The sequence below is a fragment of the Lactuca virosa genome, chromosome 4 (assembly GCF_052849685.1).
Source record: "Lactuca virosa cultivar CGN04683 chromosome 4, Lactuca_virosa_CGN04683_v6, whole genome shotgun sequence".
In the NCBI taxonomy this organism is placed as follows: Eukaryota; Viridiplantae; Streptophyta; class Magnoliopsida; order Asterales; family Asteraceae; genus Lactuca; species Lactuca virosa.
Genome location: NC_136429.1, coordinates 195,898,498 through 195,906,125, shown reverse-complemented (window position 1 = coordinate 195,906,125; position 7,628 = coordinate 195,898,498). Strand labels below are relative to the sequence as shown.

Sequence of the window (7,628 nt, the reverse complement as noted above, 5' to 3'; positions counted from 1 at the left end):
CGGTAAAATTAACTGGTAGCGGGTAGCTTGTGGCTTGTAACGTTTTTTAAACGCTACAAGAAGTAGTATTTGGATTTGGAGCGTTTTGTTTAAACTAAACGCTAGAAGCTTGTAGTGTAGCTTTCTGTTCAAAACGGAACGTTTTGTCAAACGCTAGAAGGTAGAAGCTCTCAAACACTCTGTGCCGAACACGCCTTTGAATTTAAACTTGTCCATATATAGTTGTCCGTCTAGGAATAGCCTCAATGTGTTTATAATCATATTTTAGTTATTCGGATTTCTCAAATGTTGTCGAATATCAATGCTTCACAGTACATCTAAGGTGGAATAATATTAAGTACTAGTTGTGAGACCCATGTATTAAATGAGTTAATTAAAAAAAATTTAAATACATAGGTCAAAATTTATGAGAACTTTGAATTTATAAGAAAATAAAAAAAATTATTATAATTCAAATGTTTTATCTTTTAAATACAAACAAATAATTTAAATAAATAAACAAAAGAAACTAATGAGGTTTAATTTGAAATTTTGAAAATTTAAAGGTAAGTGCATTAATGAAATTTATATCTATTTATTATTACATTTATTGCAATTATTACATTAATATATAATATGGAATTTAATAAAATAGAAAAACTTATAAAATGACATGTTGAAAAAAACAATTCAAAATAACCATAAAATGACATTTGGCAAACTGAATGAGAGTATAACATTTGTCAAAAAAACATTCATTTATTAGAATAGATAAAATAAAATATAAGTATATTATAAGTATATATAAATTTAGGATTTAGAGGATTAGAAAGGCTTATAATTGATTAGACCATATATATTTACATGGACACGACAAAAAATTTTAAAAAATATTTTTAAAAAAATTGTTTATAGCATAGAAGTGAAGGGTATACGATATGGATGACCACATAAGGCCTATGTCATTAAGGGAGCCCAATTTTACTATACGTACACATATATATACATTTAAGTTTAATGTACCCACATAAGTTTTGATAGAAAAAATAATAATACTATAAAGTGAAACTGAATTCCTAACAAAATATAGAGCTTGGTGAATTTGAGTTTTTAGTATCAATATCAAATATTATACATGATGAACTTAGTCATCAAAAATTTACAATAAAATGATATGTTTTGATCTCGATGTTGCTATTAAAGAAGTGAATATATTGATTGACCTTTTGAGGGTTTACAGAAACATGTTCTTTAAGACGATTGACTATGCTATGAAACTTTCAATTTGAATGAATATTGATCAGATATTCCTTTAAAAGTGTCTCGTTCATAGGAAAAAACAATTAGATGAGAATTCAAGTAATCAAGATGTTGTACTTTCAGTCAATGGGAAATTAAAGTTAATTTCTTTTTATATATTGTTGATAAATCAAGAGTTTCTCTTAAAACAATACGTGAACAATACATAAAGTATGAAAAGATTTTGGTTTTTTTTTCAAAAAAATAAAATAAAGGAAAAACTCATAAATTATGTAGTAGCGTTCTCGAAGTCGCACTTATGTATGGTGAATTATCATATATTCATGTCAATGAACTTTTTATAGAGTCAAAATTGTTTGACGTGTTGTTAATGTGTAAAACTACCAACCCACCGATGTTTTAAAATATATGAAAATAGTGGATTGTTTTTCTAATGCAATTACATATAGTTGATTATTCCAATAATAGTGGCTTAAGTTTCTTAAAATTAAAGTTGTTAAACTCTTACTTACGGACCACAATGTCATAAGAAAAACATAATGGATTGACAATGATACTTATTGAGAACGATATATTAGTGAATATTGAGTATGAATAGTTGATGACCAACTTTGCTTCCAAAAATACTATGAGAGTCTCACGATATATATAACTATGTAAAGTTATATATCATATTATTTTGCTTTTTGTTTTTAACTTATCGTAGTATTAACGAATTTTTCTTATATATATAAAAAAAAATCTACATATTTTTATTTTTCGTACATGCCCTCAAAATCAATGAGATGTCGTATATAGGATTTGACTAAAAAAATTTAATAACACTATAAAATTTTACCGTTTTATAGAAATAAAATTAATTTATAAACTATCAAATTATTCCATTTTAAAGAAATAAAATTGATTTACAAAAATTGTATATGAGAGCTGTTATTATTGATTTTTCAACATTATTATTTTTTACATCTAATTGGTTTAAGATAGAGTTAAATAAGTATATATGAAATAGTGTTTCTATTTATTTATTATTATTATTATTTTTGTATTAGTAACTGTTTTAGACCATTACAACTATTGTGAATAATAATTAATCAAATCATAGTGATAGATAGTAAACTAGTAACTTTAGTGTGTAAGAATGATATGGATGACCATTCTATGTATGTCAGATGATTTTTATGAAAATTTAGATTAATAAGGATTGAATCTAATTTAATACGAATTAAATAAAGGTAATGAGAATAGTTAATCCATAACTATTATGTTAACTAAATGTATAACCATTGTGGTTAGAGTCTTGTCAAGAAACTAAACAATATTAGAAATCAGTAAATAATGAAAAATATTCTTTGCATATTGATATTGCCATATTTATACATATTTTTAGGCAACATTTGATTGTATTTTGATTAATATTTTGGTTATTTGCATAGATAAGTAGTACTTATAAGATTAAATTATATTGTGCAGCCAAAATAAGACATCTTGAAGAATAAGGACTAAAAGCGACAATATCGGAACTTTGGAGGTTAAAAGCTTAAAAGATGAAGAAATTATCAAAAAGTCACTCTCACGACGTGAGTATTAGTGTCTCACAACGCGGGCATGGAGATTCTAGAAGATAAGCACCCGGAAGCAAGAATTCATGTTCAATACAGACTAGTACTCAACTCACGACGTGAAAAGCCTTTGCTCACGACGTGAGGAGGGTAATTTCGAATATTATAAATACCCTTGATGCTTACAGATTTGAGAGGTTAGCTGGAGAGAATAGAGTTTCCAGAGTCGTTTTTCAGAAGAAAATAAGGCAGAAACCAAGGAAGAAGAAGAAGATCATACTTTATTCTTAGTTTGGTACATTACTATGTTTTCAATTATGAAGTTTACTTGCTTGTTAGTTATTATGAGTAGCTAAATCTAGCTACTTCTGTTAGCTAGATGAAGTTGGAACTCATGGATTGGTTATGTTAGTATGGATTTTTCTAGTTGGTTAATGAATTGTGTTTGATTGTTTATACCTAGCATGCTTAATTTGATACTAGATTGCTTAAATTCATATTCTGTGTAGTTAGTGATCATTAATCTGCATGAATCTGATTACCTAGTAATTTAGTGAACATTAGATTATTAGAGCTAAGATCGAACCAATCTTAGATAAGTAATTAAAGTATTTGAATTTGGTTGTGCTGGAGAACACATATTGTGAACATAATTGTGTTTGTTAACTCAATCTTACATAGCTCCAATCCTATCTAATTATTGATTTTGTGTTAAATTATGTGTGATCATGCATAGCTCTACATTAATTTATTCAACATTAGTATATTTGGACTTGAATTACTAATAATATAATATTTGGTAACCAACAGGAATTGTCATAATTAATAGCTAACCATTGAGGGAAAGTGGATTTAAAATAACAGAAGTGTTTTTGATAATTGATTGAATAAGTTGTTGAGAATTTAAGTTTTTCTAAACTTGCAAAATTAGATAAAAACCATTTTACTTTTGCTAGAATTTTAGGTTAATTTAATACTAAGTAGGTTAAATAATTAATTCTGTTCCCTGAGATTGATACCCCGACTGTTTGTGCTATACTATTTGCGAAAGGGTACACTGCCCTGGGTCGAATAGCTAGTAGGATATGTGGTAAAATTAGGTGTAACTATTTCCACGCATCAAGTTTTTGGCACCGTTGCTGGGGAACGGCTAATTAGTTAGGAATTTATTTGCTTTAAGTTAATCGATCCTTTTTGTGGGTTAAAACCTGGAAAAATTTAAATTTTGCATTAGTTTTTTACTGCAGTACTGAACTCACGACATGAGCCATAAGCTCACGAAGTGAGATCAGTCACTTTCATTTTTTTCGTTTTTTCGTTTCTGTTTAGATTAGTTGCGACAACACGAGGTGGTACCCTTTACCACGTCATGGTGATCTGTCAGTAGGCATTTTTATTTAGTTTTTGTTCGTTTTTATGCTTTTGTTTTTGTTTTTCTTGCAGTAGTTCATGACTCGAGGATCCAACACACCTTTGATACCACCGCTTGAAGATCCAGAGTCAGCCCTTCACAAAAAGACGGATAAAAACGTAGGAGAAGCCAACCCACCCAAGAAGTCACCTTTCAAAGACCTTAAATCAGTTTTGGAAAGAAGAAAGGGACGAACGTAGGAGAATCTAGCAATTCTTCAAAAGACGGAAATAAGATTGAAAGCTTAGAGAAAAATCCTAATGATACCGAGTACGAGACTGAGCTCGAGTTTGAAGAAAGTGATTGTGAGGACGAGCCAAACAATGAGATGGAAAACATTGTTGATATGTCAATAGAGGCATACAAGAAGAGGATCCGACAGGACACCGGTCCCGGTCTAGTACAACCCGCAATTCCAGCCACTGCTACATTCGAGCTTAAAGGACATATTCTTTCCACACTTAAAGATGTTCCATTTTCCGGGAAAGACTATGAGGATGCATACAAACACCTTGATGAAGTCAATGACATAGCAGATTACTTCAACATCCCTAACGTTCCAAGAGAGACGGTGATTTTGAGAATGCTTCCCGTTACTTTCAAGGGAGCCGCTAACGATTGGCTAAAGGCACTTCCACCCGGTGCAATTACTACATGGGCGCAAATACGTGAGCAATTTTTGGAACACTTTTGCCCACCTTCCAAGGTTGCTAAACTCAAGAAAGTCATAGCAAATTCCGAGCAACAACCGGGGGAGTCACTATATGAAGCATGGGAACGCTATAAGGGATTGATAAGGAATTGCCACAAAAATGACTTGAATGAGCAACAAGAAGTTTCTATTTTTTATGATGGGGTTAATGTCATGACAAGGCAACTCCTTGATTCTCAAGGGCCATTGACTAAAAAAAATCATGCTGAAATCAAGGAGTTAATTGAAGAATTTTCCAAGCATTCTCGTGAGTACAACAATCCTAGGCATGATGGGGCAAAAGGGATTGGTAGTGGAACTTCTGAAGATATACCAGTTGAACCAGCCATGCTGAATACTATGGACCGGAGAATGACTAAGATGGACCAGTCAATTCATGCTATTAGAGTTGGTTGTAAAAGATGTAATGGTCCGCACTTAACAAAAGATTTCCACTTGGATGATAATGGAAATAAAAAGGTGCAAGTTTGCTACTTGAGTGGAGATAAGTATGATGCAGATTGGAGGAAACAAAAAAAAGAGTGGTTTCCATATGATGAATATAAGAAGCAAAAAGAAGAAAAGTATAAGCAACTTGATAAAGGCCTTTTATCAAAAAGAGCAACCACCAGAAAAGAAATTTGATCGTGAGTCCATGCTAACAAGATTCATGGAGGCTTCGGAGAAAATACATGATGGCACCGATGCAGTGATAATGGACCAGCAAGCATTGCTAAAGAATCACCAAACATCAATCCAAAATATCGAAGCCCAACTTGGTCAACTAACCACTTTGGTGAATGAAAGATTATCTTCACCAATTCCCGAGAAAAGCCTCAATCACATGTAATGGTAATAGAAAGTGAAGAGGATACCATCTCCGAGTTCCTTGAAGCACTTGAAGTCGATACAAATCAGAACGGACCAAACCAAAGAAGTCCAAACTCGAGGATAAGAATATTGCTGAAACTTTGAACCCACGACGTGGGGAGGGTCTGATCAGAAAAATTCAGCCAATGTGCAAGCTTATCGTCCTCCGCTTCCTTTTCCGTCTAGAGCTCATATTCATCCACTGGAACAAGAACACTTAAAGTTTATGGAGCAAGTAAATGGTATTTCAATTAATACCCCTTGCATTGAATCATTGTCTAAAGTTCCTGAATATGCCAAGTTCTTGCAAGATCTACTAGATACTCGCCAGTAGTTAAAGAGGAATTCCAAGGTAATACTTAGTGAGCAAAGCTCTAAAGTTATATTGGGAGAGTTGCCAAAGAAAATACGAGATCCTGGACGCCTCACTCTTCCGTGTGAATTTGGAAATATCACACAAACTTATGCTTTATCCGATTCTGGAGCTAGCATAAATCTAAAGCTAAACCTTCCAGATTTGAAGGCTACAAGAATAACAATTCACCTGGCTAACCGTTCAGTGACACATCTAAGGGGAATCGTAGAAGATATTTTGGTAAAAAATTAGGATATTTGTTTTTCCAATTGACTTTGTCGTTTTAGATATGAAGGAAGATTCAAATGTCCCCATAATTCTTGGTCGCCCTCTGCTAAATACTGTTAGGGCCTTGGTAGACATTCGCGAGTCCAAACTTACTTTGAGAGCGGGAGATGATGAAGTTACCTTTGAAATGGAAGATGGTTTTCAAAATAATGATGTTCAAGGTGAAGTTTTCAATATAGATGAAGAGAATGAACTTGAAGAAATGGAAAAGTTAATGGAATATGAGATTCAACAAGTAAACACACCAAACCAAGAGCATCCGTTCCACTTGTTTTTGAAGTGATTGCTTATCAAACTCCAACATCTTGGGTAAGTGAGGAAAAAGAAGAATCGGTATCCAGTGATGAGGAAGAGGTTACTTCTAACTTAAGGAGTTCAACCATGGATAAGAAGGATGTTCCCGTTGAGCTAAAGAATGAAGAAAAGGTAAAACTTGTGGTAAATAAGGGAGTTAAGAGGAAGCTTGAAGAGAATGATACAAGGGTTAAAAAGAAAATTCTGAAAGGGCTAATATTAGAAGAGTTCAAGCTTACAAAAGAAGGTGGAAGGAGCAGAAGATACAATTGGTGATGGACACTCCGGCAAATTCAACGTGAGGTGGCACGGAGTCTGGCTCATGACTCCAACAAAAAGAAGCGCTTCTCGGGAGGCAAACTGAGCTTGGTTTGCGATTTTCTTTTCGTTTTGCATTTTCTTTTAGTTTTTGCATTTTTTTATTTGTATTTAAGGATATTAATCATCTAGTTGTCTAATTTATAATAAAAATCAAGTGTGGGGTCCTTAGAAGTTGAGTTGTAATTTTTATTTTAAGGAAAAAATGGATTTTTAATGGAAAAACTCGAAAACGCGTCGTGGTCCAAGCCCACCTCGTGTTCATTTAAAATGGACCGATGTCTTTAGCCCAGACAGTATTCACGACGTGAGCTTAAAAGCCACGACGTGAACTTTAAAATACACGGGACCACAAATTTAAGTAATCAGAAGAACATTTGACTATCCTTATTCTATACTCACGAAGTCAACTCAAATTCTCTGGTCCCCCCACGTTTGATTTCGGCGATATCATCCATCATCCACTTTCTTGCTTACGTAATCTTCATTTTAAGGTAAACAATTCATTATCTTAATGCTTGACCAATTTACTAGATTTAGGGGTTAGGGTTTATGCTCATATCTTCAAGATTTGCAATTACTCCTGATTTTGTGTGAAATACG

The 7,628-nt window shown here is 32.7% G+C and overlaps 1 non-coding gene across 1 annotated transcript; it reads right to left on the bottom strand.

Annotated features, from left to right (window-relative positions):
• Nucleotides 1-4,921: 4,921 nt before the first annotated feature.
• LOC145110479 (small nucleolar RNA R71) lies at nucleotides 4,922-5,028 on the bottom strand. The gene has a single exon (XR_013709857.1). It is a non-coding gene; the product is annotated as a small nucleolar RNA R71 (small nucleolar RNA).
• Between the last annotated feature and the right edge of the window lie 2,600 nt (nucleotides 5,029-7,628).